The 22435-nt window shown below is 39.5% G+C and overlaps 1 protein-coding gene and 1 long non-coding RNA gene across 10 annotated transcripts in view; one reads left to right on the top strand and one right to left on the bottom strand.

The window, feature by feature from the left end:
- The window catches only part of PPP2R2B (protein phosphatase 2 regulatory subunit Bbeta), a 465243-nt gene that overhangs the window by 313126 nt on the left and 129682 nt on the right, over positions 1 to 22435 (bottom strand). For 2 of the 7 annotated variants that reach the window (XM_060635813.3, XM_060635817.3), the window contains exon 1: positions 722 to 807. The exons of the other annotated variants lie outside the window; for them this stretch is intronic. The gene's annotated coding sequence lies outside the window, so the exon portion shown is untranslated. Of the gene's footprint in view, positions 1 to 721; positions 808 to 22435 lie in introns of those variants that run through there. 7 annotated transcript variants of the gene reach the window in all.
- LOC132681399 (uncharacterized) lies at positions 77 to 20924 on the top strand. Of its 3 annotated transcripts, XR_009611044.3 has the most exons (4): positions 79 to 981; positions 18841 to 19012; positions 19544 to 19637; positions 20780 to 20924. It is a non-coding gene; the product is annotated as an uncharacterized LOC132681399 (long non-coding RNA). The 3 variants fall into 3 exon arrangements; XR_009611045.3 differs by lacking the exon at positions 20780 to 20924 and having other exon boundaries at positions 77 to 981; positions 18841 to 19134; positions 19544 to 19905; XR_009611043.3 differs by lacking the exon at positions 20780 to 20924 and having other exon boundaries at positions 84 to 981; positions 19544 to 19905.

Here is a 22435-nt window from a genome sequence, read left to right as displayed (position 1 = left end):
GGTCACTGACTTCACAATAGTCAATGTTTACCATTGGTGGGAATAGTGGCCTTTTGATGCCTTCACCCTCTGAGCACACAGTGTTCTCTCTCTATCTGGTAACTGCTTCTAACTTGCAGCCCACTCAGCTCTAGAGAACCCTGATTGCTTTAAGCCAAGCAGCACATCCCATTGGCCTTTGCACTGTAATTAACTCAAGTCAGAAGATGTGGTTCAGGTGAATGATAAAGGAGGAAATGTCTGCTGGGGGCTTCTGGGGAGAATGCTTTCTAGCTCAGCGAACTTTAAGGAAAGCGATTCTCTCTCCTTGCTGGACATTTACACAGAATAAGAAAGATCAATGTGTGAGAAGTCATTCTGGAAATCTGAAGAAACCCAACCTTAGGGTTAAACAAGATACCAAGAAGACCAAGGAGAAAAAGGAAGATAAAATGTTTTTGATGATACAACGGAGCCACTTAAGCCTTGTTTCAAAGCTTGGACTATTTCTTTATTTTTCAGCTACTCGAGAGTCTAAGTTCCCTTTTTGAATTAAGCCAGTTTTGACCTAGATTGTCTCTGACTTGAAACCAAAAGATTCATAATATTCGTGGGTGACAACTTGGTTCCATGTTCATCATCACATTCACTTATTATTTTTTCAGAACAGCAAGTATGACAAGGATCTGAAGGACCAAAGGGGACCATTGCTTATCATAAAGTGTAAGCAGGCAAAATTTACCTGTCAGAGCCTGAGTAGAGCTGGCTGGCCTGATTAAGGGCCATGATCTCACAGAGTGCTCTTCCCTGTGTCTGACGTTAGTGAACTGCATCCCAGTCAATTATGTGTGCGGTAGTCATAAAGCCTAATTATGAAGACACGATGAGATCATTGCACAGCTGAACCACGAGGTAACGGCTACCCTAACAAGTCCATCAGCTAGCACCAGCATGATCCCACACAGACCCTTCATGGCTTTCCTATTTACTACACATTATCAGGTGAGTTAATGAATATCAGCTACTTAGAATGATGTTCTTCTTTGAGACTGACTTGCTGCCTTTGTTGAAAATGCCAACTGCCCTTGAAAACCACAGAGTCAGCACAAATCAGGGAATTACAGGTTTTAATGCAAAAACAAAAAAAATCTGTAGCAAAGTGTAGTCAGAGCTGCTCACGTGGATACAAGAGCTTGGATCCTATCTCGTGGACTTTTAATTGCGAAGGGTTGAGTTCTTCCCAAATGCTGGAGACTCAGGATTCAAGTATGGGAAAGGAAAAGACAACAGGGAGAGAATAGAAGGTATTATGTTCCCAGAGGAGACTTATTGAAAGAGCGGGAACCTGGGATACGGTAGCTTCTTACCTGTCATGAGGGACAGTTTCATGAGTAAGTAACTTCTGCAGTCACAGAGCCCTGGGCTAGAAGGACCCCTTGTTTCTTTTTTTCCAAAGTCTGCTGCCACCATCGTGAAATTCCTAATAGCTTTTGAACAAGGACCCTGCATTTCAGGGTCCACAAATTAAGTAGGCCGCCCTGTTTGTTCTAGATCCCTCTTCACCAAAATCACATGACAGCAAAAAGAGAAGTTTTACCAAAGACCTGCCTTAGATTTCCTAGATGTCTCTTGTCCTTTTTGACTATCTGTTCCTCTTTGACCACCTTCTTTGCATGGAACAAATATTTTAGTGTGACATTGCAATTCTTCTGTGGATTTACTGTATATATTTTTTGTGAATTATTTTCTTTGTGGCCACCCTAGGGATTTCAACATGCATTTTAACTTAACACAGACTTCCTCAGATGAATATTAATTTGAAAATTTAGGAACTTTGCTCTAATATAATACCATTGTCTCTTGCCTTTGTGCTATTACTGTCATGTATAATCAGTCTACAGATTATAAATGTAACACTACAGTGTTAATATTATTTCATACATTCTTATGTCTTTTAAGGAAGTTGGGGAAAGATGAAAAAAGGTTTATTAATGTAATCTTTTATACTAACCTACATATTTATTATTTGCAGTGTTCTGCATTTCTTCCTGTGGATTTGTGTGGCTTTTTGGTGTCTTTTCCAGAGGACTTCTTTCCTTCAGTATATTTCATAAGACAGATCTGGTAGCAACAGATTTGCCCAATATTTGTTTATCTGGGGAGGCCTTTATTTTGCCTTCATTTTTGAGGAATAGTATTGGTAGATACCGAATTCTTGTTTGACAGCTACTTTTCTTTCTGCATTCTGAATATGTCCTTCTCCTGCCTGCTGGCCTCCATGGTTTTAGATGAGAAGCCAGCTGGTCATTGGATCGATGTTTGCCTATAGATGATGAGTTGTTTTTTCTTGCTGCTTTTTCCAAGATTTTCTCTCTGGTTTATGCTTTTCACAGTTTGACTACAATGTGTCAAGGTGTGGATCTATTTATATTTATCCCACTTCGGTTTCTTTGAACTTTCTGGATATATAGATTAATGCCTTTTAAAAATCAAATTTAGGAAGTTTGGGGCTATTATTTTTTCAGATAATGTTTCCGTCTTTTCTTTTCTCTCCGTGTGGGACTCCCATTACATGGACGTTGCTATGCTCGATCTTATCCCACTAGTTTTCAGAGGCTCTGTTCGTTTTTGTCTTTATCCTTAAGATTAGATAATTTCTACCAATTTATAGTTCATGGATTCTTTCTTCTGCATGCTCAAACCTACTGATGAGCCCCTTTAGTGAAATTTTCTTTCTTTTTTACAGCTATTATTCTTCTCAGGTATAGAATTTCTACTTGGTACTTTTAATAATCTTATATCCTGATTAAGAATCTCTATTTGTTGATCTATTGTTAGTTTCCTTTAATTCTTTAAATAAGTGTCCTTTAGTTCTTTGAACATATTTGTAGTAGTTGCCTTCCTTTGTCTGCTAATAGGTGATAACAGAAGATTTCTATTCAGTGCTTCCATTCAGAAGAGATGATTTCTATTCACTGCTTCTTTTACCTGAGTGTGGGTCACACTTTGTTTCTTGGCAAGTCTCTTAATTTTTTTTCTTAAAAAATGGGACATTCTAATTAATATATTACAGCTACTTTGATGCTGGTATTTTTTTTTCCCTTGGAGGTTGTTGTTGCTACTGCTTTGTTTAATAACTTGCCTGGGCTATATTTGTGTCCCGAGTCACTGGTGTTTCTGATAAATTGTTGTGATTTTAAATATATATCCTTCATTTTTAAACCTGGCTTGCTAGGTGTTACTCCTGAGTCTGGGCAGCTTGGTGGTCAACTAATGATTGCACATCAACTGTGCTCTAACACCTTGAACCAGTAAAGCTCCCATTCATTGCTGTTGGATATGTTTGTGGGTAGGGGAACACATTTAAAATCCAGGCTGTCTTTAAGCCTCCTGGGTTTTAATTTCTTCTGGGCCCTTTTGAGTCTCTTATGCTCACACACTCAGACTCAGGATTAACCAGAAGCATGTGAAGGGGTTGGGCTCTCTTCAGTTTCCACTATATACATAAACAGTCTCAGCCAGGGATATGCTGTCTTTGACCACAAATGTGATTCTTCCCACCCATCCACCTAAAGGATGATCATTTCTACTGACAGCTTTGTTGAGTGTTTGCGTTGCCCACCTGTCTAAACTGGGTGAGTCTCCTCAACACTGGCAGAGAGGCTGCTGTTTTCCATGTTCCACTCTGCCTGGGGTTTTGACTTTCCCAATTCAGGCCCTGAGTCCACAAATTATGTAGACCATCCTGCTTAGGACAGAACTTCTTTTACTCTCTTCTTTTTTTCATAGATCACCTTTCACACACTTAAGTCCAACATATGCTAATGGATCAAGAGCAGTAGAATTATTCTTATATAAGTAAGATAATTTCAGCAACAAGTTCTACACTGATATTGCTATAAACCAAGCCAGTTGACTTGCAATAAGTTGAAAGTGTTCAGTGAACTCTCCAAATGTCAGGTGCTGCTTATTCTTAGTCACGTGGCCTTTCCTCGCAGCAAAGAATGGTAAAAATCTGATGCTGCCCTGTCTGCCGTCACTCAGTACTCCACAACTGTAACAGATAACACTAATTACTAATTTCTTCCCCACCCAGACACGGTCCCAGAATCTTCCTCAGACAGAGTTCAAGGCAGCCATTATGTGGGAGACAAGACCTCTTAGACATACCTTCTTCAAGTTCCCAAAGCTGAAGTTCATTTTTCTTCCTATTGTCTGCTCTGCTTCTACTCACCAGTCAAGGCTTTGGGTTTGGTTTCCTGAGAAACATGTCCTTTTTTATTTGGGTTTCAGGCTCAGTTCTGTTTCAGTTTTTCTACTGGATCTCCGTAGTACTGCCATGCTGATTCCTCCATTCTCATGATTAAAAAAAAAATTTTTAAACATTTATTTATTATTGAGAGACAGAGAGAGACAGGGCATGAGCAGGGAAGGGGCAGAGAGAAGAGGAGACACAGAATCTGAAGCAGGCTCCAGGATCGGAGCTGTCAGCACAGAGCCCGAGGCGGGGCTCGAACTCACAAACTGCGAGATCATGACCTGGGTCGAAGTCAGACGCTGGACTGCCTGAGCCACCCAGGCGCCCCTCCATTCTCATGATTTAAAACCCTGTCCATTTACTGGCCTCTCTCAAATCTATATTTAGACTAGATCTCTCACCCAGACTCCAACTCCCTCTATATCATCTCCACTGGGAAGTCTTAAGGACATCTCCAAGTGACCATGCCAAAAACTGAACCCCTAATTTCCCACTTGGAACCTCTTCCACCCCTATAGGCTTTCTCCATCTTGACTGATGTTAAATTCATTCTCTCACATGCTCAGACCAAAAAACTTAGGTTCATCCTCAATTCTTCTCATTCTCTCTCATACTGTGAGGAAATCCTGTTGGCTACCTTGAAAATAAATCAGAACCCTATGCCTTCTTACCACCGTCACTGCCTCCATTCTGGTGTAAGCCACAACATCTCTCATGGTATTATTACAACTGATTTCACTACTTCTAACTTTGTTTCTTTATATTCTATACTCAGAGCGTTCCTTGATCCCTGCTATTCTATGCTTAACATAATGGCCAGAAGGATCCTCTTTAAAAGTAAGGCTAATTGTGCCACTCCTCTGCTCAAAACGTTGCAGTTACCTCCCATCTCACTTAGGATAAAAGCCAAAGGCTCTTTTCTTTTGTTGTTGTTGGCTTTTTAAAAATGAATATAATATTGTCAAATTGGCTTCCATACAACACCCAGTGCTCATCCCAACAAGTGCCCTCCTCAATGTTCATCACCCATTTTCCCCTCCCCCCCACCCCCTCCATCCACCCTCAGTTTGTTCTCTGTATTTAAGAGTCTCTTGTGTTTGCCTCCCTCCCTCTCTATTTGTAACTACTTTTTCTCCCTTCCCTTCCCCATGGTCCTCCATTAAGTTTCTCAAGTTACACATATGAGTGAAAACATAGGATATCTGTCCTTCTCTGACTGACTTATTTCACTCAGCATAATACTTTCACCTTTTCAATGACTCACCTTACGTGGTCTGTCCTGCAACCCCCTTAATCTACCAATCTCATCTTTTTCTATATGGCCTCTTATTCCTTTCCAGGCATGCTGGTCTGATGCTTCTTGAAAACATGAAGCCAGGTTTCTAGATACCTTCCATTAACAGATTCCTCTTCCTGAAATACTCTTTCCTCAGATATCCATGTGGCTAATTCTCTTTCTTCAAGGTGTTGCTCAAATGCCACCTTTTCAATAAAGCCCACCTTGACCACCCTATTTCAAGTTGTACACCTATCCTTTCCATCTGCCTCTCCCTCACTGCAATTCCTTCTGGCTCTTCTTTAACCCCCACCCCCATCTCATCATTTTCAATATTCCCCTTTCTCCCCCAGAGAATATCACCTTCCATGGTATGATAGAATTTACTTATTTATTGTCCTTATTATTTATCTTCCCCCTCTCTAGAATGTTGTAACTCAAAAAGGGCATGGATTTTTATCTTTTCCACTGGCATCTCATAGTTCCTAGAAAAGTGAGTGGTGCATAATAGGCATTCAAAAAACAGTTGTTGAATGAATATTTGAATCAGTGGCGGATCTATGGTTCTGATATCTAAGTAGGTGTTTTTGAAGACACAGACTGAATGTGAGAACAATTTCCAAAGAAACTTCAGGGGTAGCAGAGTTCAAAGAAATGTCAAGAAAATCTTCATGAAAAAGAAGAGTCAGTGGTTAAAAGAAAAATTGAATGGGATATTATATCCTTATCTTGACAAGTCCTGGGGTACATTAGCATATTAAAGGTTCTGAGAAGTCCTTAAGGCAAGAAATTGACTCAACTTTATTTTTCTCTGGCTTTTTTCAGAATTACTATTTTTTTAATCTTTGATTTCCTGTAGATTGAAAAGTATATGCTTAGGTGAAGGGGTCTGGGGTGGGGGTGGGGAGACACTTATCCTGCTTGTTATTCTCCAGGCTTCTTAGATCTGTGGTTTGGAGTCTAACATTAATTTGGGAAATTTCTCTATCATTATTGTTTCAAATATTTCTTCTGTTCCATTCTCTTTCTTCCTTTTTCCAGTATTCCCATTACGTGTATGTTACATCTTTTGTAGTCATCTGGGATATTCTGTTCAATTTTTTTTCCTTTTCAGTCTTGTTTTCTTTGCTTCCCAGTTTCCAAGGATTCTACTGCTATATCCTTTAGTTCAGAGATCTTTCCTCGGCCATGTCCAGTCTACTAATGAGCCCATCAAAGGCATTCTTTGTTTATGTCATGGTGTTTTTTTTTCCGTCTAGCATTTCTTTTTTCTTTTTCTAGCATTTCTTTTTGGTTCTCTCTTAGCATTTCCATCTCTCTGCTTCTGCCATCCATCTGTTCATGCATGCAGTCTACCTTATCCATGGGAGTGCCAACTATATTAATGATCATTGTTTTAAATTCCCAGTCTGATAATCTGTTAATTGCAACATTCTTCCCATATCTGGTTCTGATACTTATTCAGTCTCTTTAAATTGTGGGGTTTTTTGTTTGTTTGCTTGTTTGTTTAAATTTAGTATGTCTTATAATTTTTTCTTGGTAGCTGGGCATGATGAACTGGGTAAAAGGAACTGCTAAAAATAGGTTCTTTAGTAATGAGATGAAAATACGTTAGGGGAAGGGATGTGTTCAGCAGTCCTATGATTAGGTATTCATCTATTAGTGAGCCTATGCCTCTGGCCCGTGAGCTTCACAAGTGCTTCTCAGTTTTTTTCTTGTCTCCTAGGTGGGACAGGATAGCTAGAGTGGGCTAGAGTTGACTATTTCCCACCTTTCACATGGAAGGGTAGAGCTGACTAAAAGTGGGTATTTCCCTGTCCCCAGGTCAGTTAAGTTCTGATAAAACTCCAGTGCATTGCAGTTTGGTTAACTTCTTAACCAGGCAGGTCTTGCTGAGAAGAATGCTCTGGCATATTTCAAAATGGTTCTATTCCCCTCTCTTGCTGGAAGAACAAGGGGATTTTTGTCTGATATTTACTGTGAGAACCTAGTTGACCTCTTGGAGGCAACTTTCATAAATTGTACCCCCGCCCCTCCATGACTGGGTACCCTTGGACTTTTTAACTCTCAGAGATGTCCACACTGAGCCTCCAGGCACTTGTCAATTATAGTTCAGGTTCTCCTACCCTGACACTGGTTCCTCAAACTGCTTCCCCTTGTGAGTCTCTGCTCCAGTAAGCCAACACTCCCTACATTCACCTCTGTCTCCAACCCTGGGGGGGCAGCCATTTCTCCTGCACCCTCCCTTCTTCTACAAATCCAAGAAGAGTTGTGTACTTTTCAGTACATTCAGCTTTTCACCTATTGTTGGGATGGAATGGCAGTGTCTAAGCTCCTTATATGTGGAACTGGAAACTGGTTTATATACAATGTATAAGAAAAAATGAGTCACAGTTGTGAGCATGAGCTCTGGAAATGTACCACTTGGGTTTATATCTTGACTCTTAACAGTTATTTCGTGTCTCTAAGACTTAGCTCTTTTATCTGTAAAATCAAGATGGGAGCTATATCATAGTTTGAGGTGAGGATTCAATAAAATAATATATGTAAATAGTGTCTAGTACATAAGAAGCACCCCCACAATTTTTTAATTAAATAATTATTTGAATGCCTATGATCGTCCACATGTTATTCTAGATGTCAGAGATGCAGAAGTAGAAATTGGACCCCCTTCACAGAGCTGATGTTCTATATAAGCAGGAGACCAACTAGAAACTTGTGAACTAATAAGCGAACATTTTCTGATAGTAACAGTGGTATGAAGGAAACAAATCAGTCTTAGGTGATAGAGGGGAAAGGAGGTGGGCTTCTGATTGATTAGTCCAGAAACACTTTTCAGAGGAGGGGGCACTTGTAATGAGAGCAGACCAGTGAGGAACCAGCCAAGCAAAGATCTTTCTGAAAAAAAAGAGCATCACAGCAGGGGAACATCAAAAGCACAGGTGTGACAGTAGAAGCAAGCTTGGCTTGATCAGGATTAGAAGAAAAGTCCATGTGGCTGGTTGTGAGGAATATAGGAGAGAAATAGCATCTCTACTGCTTTAAATAACACCAACCCCTGTGGGCCTTTATTTAGAGGATGAGCTCTCAATTTATAATTTCATTTTTGAAGAGAGAGAGGAATGTGGTTTTAGAGGGATTCTAGCAATGATCCAGGGGTCTGGAGAAGAAGGAAGTTGCAATTATTTGAGTCCTGGGATTCAGGGGGAAGTGACCAGCCTGTTTTGAATAGGTTTTCTGGGTTGGGGCAGTGATCTCTGCTCTCCAGTACCCTACCCCCAACACACACACAAAGGGCAGTGAGGTTAAGGTGGATGTGACTGACCAACTCGGAGGATAAAGAGACATGAGTTAAAAACTCAAAGAAAAGATCCATACTTGGCTCTTAATGGTATTGTGCTTCCCCCCGCCCCCAAATGCTCTCATTCTTGCTGAAGCCTACCTTCATTTCCCTCAGTTGACATGTTAGTCTAAAAATTCTCTTTTCTGTACTCTTTCTCCACCTCCCTCCTTTTGGAGGGCAGAGACAAATCTCTTGGGTATAACTAAACATCCAGAAAAATGCTCGGCCAATACTGCATGCTATTACTTTAACTTGTAAAAACTCAATTATTTACCCTACCATAATTAAGTCCTTTTCCAGACATAAAACTCCCCACATGCTGAGTGAATATAAATTTTCATTGGTGTTCATTTGACCTTGCAAACTAGCCTGAAAATTGTGTCCCCTTTTGCCAAAAAAATTTTTTTAGTGTTCTTCTCAATAACTATAGTTGAAAGGGGAAAGTGATATCTCTGTAACTCAAACCAGATCCTTTTGCAATAATACCTTGGCAAGTGACAATGTGATGAAATTGTTTTATGCGTGCATGCTTTTGTTCACTATCTTAATGTTGCTGAACGCAGAACCAACCTGTTTATTATTCTTCTGCTGCACAATGGGAAAGGGAGGTAAGAGGATGGTTGACCTCCCTGCAACTTCAAACAGTTTCTTAACAAGAATGCCTGCTCCTCACGACATCCTTGGAAATGTCCAGAAACAGTACCCACTCTCAATAATCTGTTTTCTAAATGGGAAGCATTTTCTTGATGAATCTAAGCCCAGTCAAGGGTATGCTATGGCACCAATTCAAACATTTAGGGATTGTTTGCCTATAGGGATTTACTTAGATGCCATCTTCCTTTTTTATCAAATTCTTGGCTTCTGAGACATTACATGGTTCTTAGCAACTCTGGCAGAAGGTAAGCAAGAGTTACAGGGGAGGACACTCGGGCCATGTTTACCTCCTCACTAGCAGGCATGGGAAAGGCCTAGGTGGGTGGTACAAAGGACTGAAATTGTGAGGCTCAAGAATTCTCTATAGGTTTTCATTAGTCCCACCTTGGCTTGCTCTTTCACGAATAATCGAGAGTTGACTCTAAATGCGAAACTTGTGTTAATTATCTTAATGACTAATAAAGAAGTTATGTCCTCAAATCTTCAATGGAGACTAGAAGACAACTGTGTGAAGGCACAGTGGGCTCTGGTTGTACGTGAGTGTGCCTATCTCTGTGTGAGTTTTGTCTCTGTAGTGTAGGTGGGAAAGGATTAATCCAAATTCTCTCCCCCAACCTCCAGCCACTCTCCAGGTCTGGTCATTAGCAACAATGTGGTTTATTTCCCAACGGCCCTCCCTAGGCATCGGGAGAGTTCCAAACTCTTTGGTCCTTAGTATGTTCAGTTTGGACTCAATTGTCTAGACCCCAGGGAATCAAGATTCTCCAATTCAAATCCTTTTGTGTTCTAGAGGTTATCAGGTTATCAGCCGGCCCCTCAGTTTTCTGTCTTGCTGTTAAGGGATCAATCAAATTACCTAAGATATCCAATCTTTGGACAACAGATGCTGTGAAGAGACTGAAGGGTCTAGTGGTCCAGGTGGCTAAGCCCTTTCCCCCTGCTGAGAGCTTCTTTATGCACATCACATTTGTGATTAGGATAAGCAAGGTCACAGAGCAGTGAGAAAATGGAAGCTAACCGCCTAGTGCATGTCAAGAAATACTGAATGTGGAAGCGTCTCAAGAGAACCTTGAGAAGGAGGGCTGGTAGAGAAAGCTATATCCATCAGAGATATTACAGCTGTGGAGGTAAGAGGGAGGCCTTGAGAATCTGGAAGGACAGCTCAGAAAACAATGTTTCTTTACCTGTAACAGCATTAAGCACACGAAAATCTAAAATGTCCATGTGGGAATTAGAGTGTATGTTGTTTTAATTAAAGCAAATTGTATTCTACCTTGGAATTGTAACTAATTCTGTGTGTACTTTGAAAAATTCTGATTTAAAAAAAAATCCTTTCAATCAGCAGCTGAGATTTCAAGTAAAAGAGATTGGAAAATAATCCCATGTGTTTCCAATTGGATGAATTGTTTGCTTGTAAAGTTATTTCCTAAGATTTTTTTTTCAATTAACATATTAGATCCTTGAGGAGTACGTTGGATAAATGCCCAAGTTGCTCTTTGGTTAAGTAGAATAGCACAAAGTCTGTGTTCTGGGAACCCAATTCTCTGATTAGTGAGCAGGTCAAACCTCACCTTAATTATTTCTTCTAAAAATCAGAAGGCTTTTTGTGATTATTCGAGAGGGTTGCTTTTTTTTTTCATTCTCTGCCACATAAGCATTTTGGTTATGGTGCCTACTTTTTGAGGAAAAACAAAAGGGAAAAAAACCCACTATCAACCACACTTGTGATGCTATTGATTACCATTTTGTTTTGTTCTGAAATTTCCACTTCAGGCAGATTTCCAAGCATTCAGATAGAAGCAAAATGAAACACATGTACTCTATGAGCATACGGCTTATTGCAAGAAACAGAACCTATGAGAAACCAGAGGAGGTAATCTTTAACAAGCGAGGGAAAATAAAGTGTGTGTGTGTGTGTGTGTGTGTGTGTGTGTGTGTGTGTGTGTATGTGTGTGTGTGTGTGTGCATGTATGTGTGTGTGTAGGTAAGTGAATGGGGGAGACTCTGGCCTCAAAGAATGTATGTACAACTTTTCTAGTTTTAGCTGTAGCTCAAATTTTAAAGCCAAATATTTGAAACTTTGATCCTATTTCATCAAAGTTGAAATAGAAAGAAATCAGAGGAAACAACAAATGTTTAAGTGAAAGGTGGTGTTATTGTGAACCATACTGCTAATTGGTAATGTCCATAATGAGGCAGGGCTAGCCTGGATACAGAATTATGAGGAGGGAAGGACTTGCCTTTGGTGTGGAAAAATAGATGGGACTTTGTCACTCTCCCGCTGCAGTGTGTTCCTACTCTACCAGTGACTGTTGATTCATTCGTGAATTTATTCATCCATTCCACCACTCTGTACTACGTCTACCAGTTACCAGGCACTGAAGATACAACAGGAAAAACCAGAGCAACTGACAGCCAGTCCCTTGTGCTACTTACAGTCCAATGAAGGACGGAATTATACCAGACACAGCTATGCTGAATGAGCCATGCCAACATGAGGGATGGCCAAGTAACTCTGGGAGCACTTGGTGGGGCTGTCCAACAGCATCTGGGGACAGTGTTGAGCTGTCAGGAAGTAAATCTTCTGAGGAAGTGGCATTTTAGCTGAGGCCCAAAAGATAAGCCAGAGAGCAAAGGGGGATGGCAAAGAGGAAGAAAAATACTGTGATAGTTGGTATATTGGAGGAACTAAAAAGAAGTTTGGTGTGTCTTAGGTGTGAAGTTTGGTAGAAAACATGGCTGGGGAAGTGAGCAAATCTTAGAACCATGCTGATTTGAGACATGACTTCTGAGGTCTGCACAGGCTTAGAGTCAGATGTTGCTGAGTTTGATTCGCAGTTCTGATCTTTCCCAACTGCCTGGGCAAGTCACTTCACTTGGAAGCCTTGTTTTCCTTACCTAGAAATGGAATGGAAATATACCTACTTCATAAGACTGGTTGAAAAATTGATAACCGGACATGACTCCACATGGCAGATCAGAGTATTCAATTAATGGGAGCTATGGCTGTTCCTTCTGCAATGGTCAAATAAAATGGCATTTCCACATGGAACAATATCTCAGAGAACATAAATTCTATCACCATCATTTTAGGCATCAGCAAGGCTAGATGTGTTGACATTGTGGGGTGGCATAACTTCCTGAAGTGTCTCAGTCACATATTCCATATGGGCGGTTGGTCATATCTCTAGTTCTAAGACAGCAAAGATTTCCCAATATAAGCAGTGGAGTCACTTGATAAAATATCATTTTAGCCAGTCTTTCCATCTGCTGGTACACTGTCCTGATCATTCATGTTGCTTAATAAGATCTTTAAATTACTATCACATCCCCCTCCGAGGGGACACAGGAAGTAAATGAAATAAATAGCCATACACAAGGGTTACCAATACAGGAGATAACCATGTTTTTGTTAGCAGCCTTAAGAATCCTGGTAAGCAAGGACAAAAAAAACAAAACAAAACAAAACAAAAACCTCAACCCCTAGACAATTATTATGACTGTGTTTTTTTTTATTTGTTAAAAAAAAAAAAAAAAACAATGGTTTAGGGGCTCCTGGGTGGCTCAGTCAGTTAAGCGTCTGACTCTTGGTTTCAGCTCAGGTCATGATTTCACAGTTTGTGAGTTCTAGCCCAATATTGGGCTCTATGCTGACAGCTCAGAACCTGCCTGGGGTTCTCTCTCTCTACCCTTCCCCCCCAAAAAAGTAAATAAACAAACTAAAAATAACAAAGAGAACGGTGTATTGAGATCTTGCAGTCCTTTTGATTACTTTTCATATCACTAGCCACAAACTAACAAAACCTTTCTCTGTACTCAGACCATGCAGAAAGCAGAAGAGCTCTCCCAAGCCAAAAAGAGAAGTCTGTTGCCTAATTTCTTTTAACCCCTAAGGCTGGGGGCTTAGTTTTTATGTATGAGCTCTTTAACACATCTGTACTGAGAATCTGCTCCATACCAGGTAACTAGGATCATAGACATAGAGGACACACTTTATACTCTCTGGGAGGGCATTGGTCTGCTGGGGAGACAGAGAACCAGTAAGTTAGCATTTTTTTCCCCAATGTTTTCCAATGGCAGCACTTGTGCTAAGTGCTTTATATGTTTTATTAGAGTGGATTCTCTAAAACAACCCTTTGAACAAGGCAGTGGTCACTTCAATTTGCAGATAAGAAAACTGAGATTTAAGAGTTACTCACCCAAGGACAGATAGGTAACACGTGGCTGAGCTGGGAGGAGCTGGGGCAGTCTTACCCCCTGGATCCAGTTGGGAATGCTCCAGATACCTTCTGGCATTACCACAATGTGTGGTTTTGAGTGTACTACGTACTGTGGAAGCAATACTGACAGAAGGCAGGAGAGAGGAAAGGAGACACAGAGCCAGAGCCATTTCCCAAAGGAGGTAGTCTCTGAACTGGGATTTGAGGGCTGAGCAGTATGTGGCTGGGTAAAAAGCTGGAGGCAAGGAGACACCCTTGGAGTTAAGTGAGCAGCATTTATACTTTCCAGAAGAGAAAGGCTTCAAGGAAAGGTGGGAAGCTCAGAGGAGCGCTTGGTCATCTGTGTCAACAAAGGAAACATGTGCGACAGATGATCTAAGATTAATGTCTATTTGGCTTCTGTATAGATAATGTTTTTATTTATTTATATCCTGCCTCGTTCCGCAAAGGTTTCGAGGTAAAATTCATTACAATATTTTATGCAGTGACCTTCCTAATTAAGATTTTCTCTTCACTGTCATGTTCGTCTTTGTATTCCCCGAGCCATATGCACAGCAACGTGAATAAAAGTTGAATTGAATTTACATACTTTGAGCACACTGTAAGTAGTTAGCAGGGGCAACTGGTCCCAGAAGCTTGGTGGGTGGCGAGGAAAGCAGGGCCAAAACTTAAAATTACTTAGACTGAATACAGTATTTCACTCAATCGAAGTTGCCAGTGATCAGAGGGCACACTGCTACTCCATGTGCTACTAGGAAAGAAGAAAACACGGCCAATTAAACCGAAATGCAATGTTGAGTCACTATCTACTGCAAGATGCAATCTGTTTTCAGATATGTTAAAATACGAAAAACTGTGTGTCTTTAAAGAGATGATCTATGGAGATGAGACTATCCCCTCACCAAATAGTCAGAAATTCTAAAAATCAATGGTACTCTGAGCATGAGAGAAAATGAAGACTCTTATGCCATTTTAGATGCCAACTTGTCTAACCATCCAAACACTAAAGATTCTGGAACTGCTTTATTTTTTTTTTTATTTTTTTTTTTAAATTTATTTATTTTTGAGACAGAGAGAGACAGAGCATGAATGGGGGAGGGTGAGAGAGAGAGGGAGACACAGAATCCAAAACAGGCTCCAGGCTCTGAGCGGTCAGCACAGAGCCCGATGCGGGGCTTGAACTCACGGACTGCGAGATCATGACCTGAGCTGAAGTCGGAAGCTTAACCGACTGAGCCACCCAGGTGCCCCTGGAACTGCTTTAATTTAGCAATTGTACCTCTAGGAATTGAACCTAAGGAAATAAACATAAAAGTTTTTAAGGGTGTCATCACAGAACTACATACAGTCATGAAGAAGAAATACCCTAAAATCATAACTAAACATATATAATGTTATATATACCATTGTATAATATAGTATATAATGTATAATATATTGTGATATATAATTATTGTAATATGATATATATAACATTACAGTTATATAATAGATTAAAATGATGACAGAGAGATATTTATTTAAATGGAAAAACATGTTATAATAAATTAAGTTTTACAACTCAGGTGATAAAATATGTGCTACAAGAGAAAATTACTGCTGTGAAAGAAAAATACAGTTCCATCTCGTATTTACATATGAATAGAGTCTGGACCGGCATATATCAGAATGTTAACAGGGGTTGTCTGGATAAAGGGATGTTAGTTGATCTTTTTCTTTCCTCTGTGTTTTAATTTTTAAAAAATTGGAAACCCAGACACTAGTTAGACATAGACTTTTACATAGATAATATGAATGTGGATAACAGAAAACCAGCTTGACTTAGAAACTTCATTTTCTGTGGAGTAGGCTCCTGAATCTTTCCTGTTTCCTACATGAGCCTGGCTGGGCTGGTTCCAACTGAGACCCTGTTTAAAAGATATGGAAGAGGCTGTTTGATTCCCAATTGGAAATGCAACTTTACCACCTGGAGTTTCCCCCAAAAGCTGATACCTAAAATGAGAAAATAAATACTGCAGACCACAAGTATGCAAGGGTCTGGGGAACTCCAAAGGTCTGATGTCATCCTACTCTGAGCAAAGTATGAGATCCTGAGTTCAGGCAAGACAAGTTCCAGGTTCCACAACTGGGAGGGAGGGTGATGATCAGAAGTCAAGGTTAGACTTCAATTTTTATCCTGGCTAACATGGAAAACCACCAGATCCGTCTCTAAGTACCACACCTGCTACAAATCCACCGGTTCTTTTTTTTTTTTTTTTTTTTTTTTTTTTGCAAGTCATTTATAATTCTTCACGGCTGAAGTCATTTCCTGAGAGGTAAAGCCTTGGTGGCTTAGATTCCCCTTTAGGGATAAAGTATACTAATTGACTGTGTCTACGTAGTAAACTGGTCTGCCCAAAGTTCACAGGAGACATTGGTTTTGAATAGCCAGTCGTACAGCTCCTGCTTGAACAGATAAGACCATAGACTGAATGCATTCTGCATGTATTTTTTATCCCCAATCTCATGAGTTACCTTTTGATATGTTTTTAGTATAGCTTTATATTAATTTATAGCTTGCTTTAAAACATAAGCTGTCCTTTATACTTTTCAAGGATTATATATCTAACTTTTCCTTAATATATAGTTCAGGTAATATAATAATTTTAATTGTGCAATCAATTTTTATTTACTTGGTTATAGACTTGGGCTTGTCATTTCATTTGTCAGCTTTGCCATTTTGATCCATTTGTTATCTATTATCTATCTTTCTTGTATTTACTTATTTATTTATTTTTTAATTTTTTTAATGTTTATTTATTTTTGAGAGAGAGAGAGAGTGAGTGGGGGAGGAGCAGAGAGAGGGAGACACAGAATCTGAAACAGGCTCCAGGCTCTGAGCTGTTAGCAGAGAGCACGATGCCGGGCTCAAACTAATAAGCAGTGAGATTGTGACCTGAGCCAAAGTGGGACGCTTAACTGACTGAACCACCCAGGGGCCCCTATCTTTCTTTTGTATAATATTGGACAGTTGTAAAACCTAAAAGAATAAGACAAAGATTTCAAGTGACATGGAAGCCTAGGTCAAAGCAGGGAGGGATATAGTATTTGGGGAATGTTTGGGTATTCCAGCATTCATCTTCTCTTTGTCTTTCTTTTTTTAAATTTTTCTTTATTTTTGAGAGAGGGAGGGAGTGGGGAGGGTCAGAGATAGTGGGAGACACAGAATCTGAAGCAGGCTCCAGGCTCTGAGCAGTCAGCACAGAGCCTGATGTGGGGCTCAAACTCACCAACCACGAGATCATGACCTGAGCTGAAGCTGGACGCTTAACTGACTGAGCCACCCAGGTGCCCCTGTTTGGCTTTCTTATACTACGTTCTTCTTCTGAATAACAGCACCTTGACTTCTTTTCTACCTTAACGTAATCTTTCTCCCCTTGATTATCTTTTTAAATTTAGTTTATTTATTTATTTTGAGGATGGGGAGGGGTGGAGAGAGAGGGAAAGAGAATCCCAAGCAGGCTCCACACCGTCAGTGCAAAGCCTGATATGGGGCTCGAAGTCACGAACCTCGAGATCATGAGCTGAGCTGAAGTCAAGAGTTGGACACTTAGCCAACTGAGTCATGCAGGTGCCCCTCTACCCTCCATTAATAGGGTTGCCAGTGCTACTGCCTTGCTCTCCTAGCAGCAGATCTATGCCTGGAAAGCAGAGTGCCCCATCCTCCTAGTAAGCATAAGTGGGGACTCAGGGATGGGCACCTAGTCCAAAACCAACAATCAGATAACTTCTCTGAAATAATTTATGTATGGACACTGAAAAAGAGGAACTTTGTCTCTTCTTTTTCATCTTGGATTATGAGCCATAGGAACACATGTCTGGAGCTAAACCTTACTTGCTTTGACCACATAGGAGAAACCCATTAGCAGGAGGGAAAATAAGGCCACCACTCAAGGAGAACCAGAGCTAAAAAGTGATGAACAGACCCATTTAATGATGAGTCCTTAGAGACAGGATGCTCTACCCCACCCCACCCCTGAATTTCCAAAAAAAATCCCTTTCCTTGTTTTTAGCATAAGCTTTTTGGAGTTGGGTTTTTGTCATTTGAAAGCGCCCAAATTCTTGACTAATCCTTGGTCTTTTGGTTATCTCCCAAATCACCCTAGGCACATACACATGCTGTTTATGCACACAGAAGTGTCTGTGCTCAAATGAATTCTCTATCATAAGAGCATCCAAACAGGCATAATTTGACTGAACTGCAGTTAGTCTAAAAAGAACACAGGTGACTTAAGCCCTGTTGCTATATTTTCCATAAGTTGTAGCTTTACTAGAGAAGTGTGCCTTGTCTTTGGTTCCTCTCCCCTTGTGTTCAGACTCTAGTCCTGAACTGGCACATTCACCCACTCCTGATGCAATTAGATCCTCTAGTTCACTCTGCCAAAGACGCAGCACGGTCAGAAGGCATAGGTTTCCTCGAATCATGTCTTCTTGGTTCTTAAGATTATAAAAGACCACTTAGAAAGAAAATGATTATGAGGCTAAAGAAGATACATTAAGATTTTAACAGAAATCCAGGCTGACTTTGGAAGGCAGCTGGAAAACAGGACCCTCCTCCTCCCACCTTCTCTTCTCCCAAACAAATGCCATATGTCTGTTCACAATGCATTCTGGCTCACCGCTATGTAGTTGACCTTCAGTACTGACAAGATGCCAAAAACACTTGGGACCTAGTTTTCCTCTCAGCTTATTGGTACAGTCATATCTAATATGGTTGAGGAAAAAATGCAAATTGTGATAAACAGGACTGTAATTCTTCAAAGTGGTGCTTCAATGAGATATATCCCAAGATGTTTCACAATATTTATGATGGCTCACAGAAGACGGAGCTTCTGGGGCCTGGGAAAATAATGCTTCTGTTACCTGGGGGTGCATTCAGACCACTTCAGCATTTGTGCCGTCTGTATAACATCAAAGAAGTAGGACATATTTACTGCCTTTTTCTAAGTACCATGAATTAACTCCCAGGTCAGTATATTGGATGCAGAATTGTTAACACGGGTTGATTATTCCACGTGTGGCAACGTAGATGATATGTCCTCTTAAAATGACTTTTGTGTTGGTTTTCTAGGGCTCCTGGAGCAAAGTACCACAAACTGGGTGAATTGAAACAACAGGAATCGATCATCTCATAGTTCTGGAGGCTACATGCTTACAGTCAAGGTGTTGGAAGGGCCATGCTCCCTCTGAAACCTATAAGGAAGGATTTTTTCCTTGCTTCTTCTAACTTCTGGTGTTTGCCAGTAAGCCTTGCCATTCCTCAGCTTGTAGACACAGCACTCCGATCTCTGCCTCCATAGTCACATGGTTCTCCTCTTCCTTCTAAGGACACCAGTGACACCGGATGAGGCCACACTCTAACTCAGTATGAAATCATTTTAAAGTGATTACATCCTATTTCCAAATAAGGTCAGATTTTGAGGTACTGCTGGTTAGGATTTCAACATATCTTTTAGGGAGACATAATTCAACCCATAAAAGCTCTATTGTTGCCCCTGATTTATATATGGATGCATGCTTCTTACAAAAATAGTAAAATTACTAAGACACATATTAAGAAGAAATTAAAAATCTATGTTTCTACCACCAAAAATAACCATGTTAAAAATGTGATGAACATCTTTTCAAATATTTCTCATACCAACCAAATGGTTTCTCTATTATCAGAAGTAAGTCAAGTTCTGATCACTTACTTGATTAGTCAATGATACTGTGGTACCTCTTCTTTCCTTTTTCCTTCCTTCCTCCCTTTTTCTTTTCTTCCTTTTTTTCAGATTCTATTTTTAATCAACCTCTACATCCAATGTGCAACCTGAACTCACAACGGCGAGAACAAGAGTCGTACTCTTCTCCAACTGAGCCAGTCAGGTGTCCCCTCCCCTCTTTTTTTGATTCTACTTAAACAACTATCTTTTTAGGAAAAAATGCCTATGGATAAGGTATCTCAAGAGAAAGAAAATATACATTTTTATTCATATTACCAAGTTATCCATGCAGTAAAGGGTTATTTACTTCTACCAACAATGCATGAGAGTTCTAGTTTCTTCTCCTAATAATTATTAATGAGATATATAGATGTAAAACTTTAAGTTTATGATTAAAGATATATTCCCCTTTATGAAATTCTAAACCATGGTTCTCCTTTATTCTTAGGTAATAAACATAAAACAATTTTTATCTAGTGCTTTCATAATTTGATTTTTTAGTTTTTAAAACTTTGACTCATCCGGAATTGTGTGTGTGTGTGTGCACGCGCATGCATGTAAGGTGTGAATCTGCAATCTAGAGATTTTGATAGAATGGAGTTTCATTTCTTTGTCTTGATTTTTAATTCACTCTAAAAAGTTATATGGTTTTGGAATGTAAAATCAGTGTGTTTCCTGTTCCCTTTCCAAGGGATCAGATTTACTTAATAAAAGTCCCTATACTAATTCACAGAAAAATGCATTTGTAAAATGGAACCAGGGATGTAATGTTGAGCGCACAGTCAATAAGCAGTACTTTCAGCCTCAATACCATAGTTAATTGAATTTTCCAGCATTCTTGCTACAACTACCCCCCTTCTCTCCCACTCAAAATAGCCTATGAGATTGTGAGAATAAATGTAATTACAGGGTTAATCTTTAATCCATTCTAATATGTTTTCTTTAAATTGCAATATTGGCAAACGTGAGTCTTAAATTTTCACTAGTTCAGATTACTTACAAATCATCTCCCTAAGCCTTTATAAGAGACATGAGGTTAAGTCCCCTGGTTCAGACAGGCAAAGTTTTTGGTGGCAAGAAAGCTAAAGCACAGAGGGAAGTATGTTTCTCCCCAGAGAAAACTGGTATGGGCCCATATGAGAAGTCTTGAATCAAGCTTACCAAAACAATATTTTCAGATAAAATAAAGACAACATCCCTGAGTATCTCTTTTTCTGGACCCTCACATGGATTCACTATTAAAGAACATTTATTCTCCAAATATACCATCTTCACACTGGCCTTTTCCTGTTAACTTTCCATTAGGTTGTTGGGTGATTCTGTCTATTCTCTCCGTCTTATCAACTTGTATTCAAGAAGAGGCAGCCTCAATATCTTGTCTCAGGTGGATGGCACTTCATGTCAGTGGCTTGCTATTTAGCTGCAGAGATCAGCCTCCTCATCCTTATCTCTTTAAATGAGTAAATGAATACAAATTAAAGTTTTAATCTTCAGACTGTAACATCAATGGTATTTTCACTACAAGTAGTTTCATAATGGTCTCATTACTGTTCCTAAGCGCAACACATTGAGACGTTTAAATTGTTGATTGCTACTACATATATTCTTTGAGAACAGGTATCCAGGTAACCATGGCAATGGTGTCTCCAGGCAGGATGGGAGTAGGTTGGGAAACTATTTCATTAATTGAAGAGAAGGGACTGAAAAGGTATTTTCAAGCTGTGGATCAGAGAGAAAGAGAGAGAGAGATGGGGAGAGAAAAGTGGGTTTCACAATCCTATTTTCTTTTCATTATTAAATTATGCAACCCAGACAAACTCCTAATGATTTGAAAGGTTTAAAGAAATAATAAGCTTAAATAAAGCAGTATTCTTAGCCTTTCCACATTATTACAGTGATTGACCTGTACTAGATCTTATTCAGTTGGGTTCTTACATAGTTTGATTGAAACTCACTGTATCTCCTGAGAAAGCAGAATTGTGTCCTGTGATTTAAGGGTAAAAAAATGGAAGAATATTCACATAAGCAAGAAGGCTGTGTAGGCGGTCTAAGAGCTCTATTTATTTCAAGCTGATGACACCTAAAAAAGCTGATATTATCAGTAAAATTTTATTTTCAACCTTTCTTCCCTGCTTTCCCTCCAACCTTGGTAGTCAACATTTAAAAACTATATATCTATATCTATATCTATATCTAATAAAAAAAGATATACCATATAAAAACTATGTACATATATAAAGGGTATTTATTATATTTAAAGAGTATTACATACATTTATATAATAAAAGGTAAAATACTGTGAAAAAAAGAGGGATCTGGAGGGATATGGAGAAAAAAACCACATACGTCTGATATGGTTTCTCAGAGGAGCCCAATGTTTTGCTTTCATTTAAAAGGTACTGCAAATTGGTGATCAGATCAACTTCTGTTATTTAACCAAATGTGTCCCTTGTGTAACTTGCTGCTTCGACTATCTGACAGACACGTTCTAACGGACAACTTAGGATTTGCAGATACCTAATTACCCAGATAGACATCCTGACTTCTAATATATGTTGGCCACAGTTTGTAGAATTTCTTTTTAAATTAGGCCAACATATGGCACCTTAGTGACCCATGTTGAATCTCTCCAACTCCTGATGAATGCCTCTTTGGTGCTTTCTGTGTGCTGCATCATGTAATTATTCAGGAGGAAAAATAGCCAGAAGACATTAGATGCAACTATTACCAACAGGGAAATGAGGACTTGGCTATATTCTCAGGATCCATTCCTCAAAAGCTAAATCCACTTTTCCATTCCTCAAAAGCTAAATCCACTTTTCATCCATCACTGGGAAAGGCAATGCAGGAAATTTTATTTACAGAACTGTAGAAAGCAACCTAACTGAGTGGGTAATTATTAACCAAATGAATTTCATTTTAAAACAAACATTTCTCCTCTGCCAAACAGATTTCTATCAT

This window comes from Panthera onca, chromosome A1, assembly GCF_046562875.1.
Source record: "Panthera onca isolate mPanOnc1 chromosome A1, mPanOnc1 haplotype 2, whole genome shotgun sequence".
NCBI classification, from domain to species: Eukaryota; Metazoa; Chordata; class Mammalia; order Carnivora; family Felidae; genus Panthera; species Panthera onca.
Note: the sequence above shows the minus strand (reverse complement) of the source record. Positions and strands in the feature narration are given on the sequence as shown.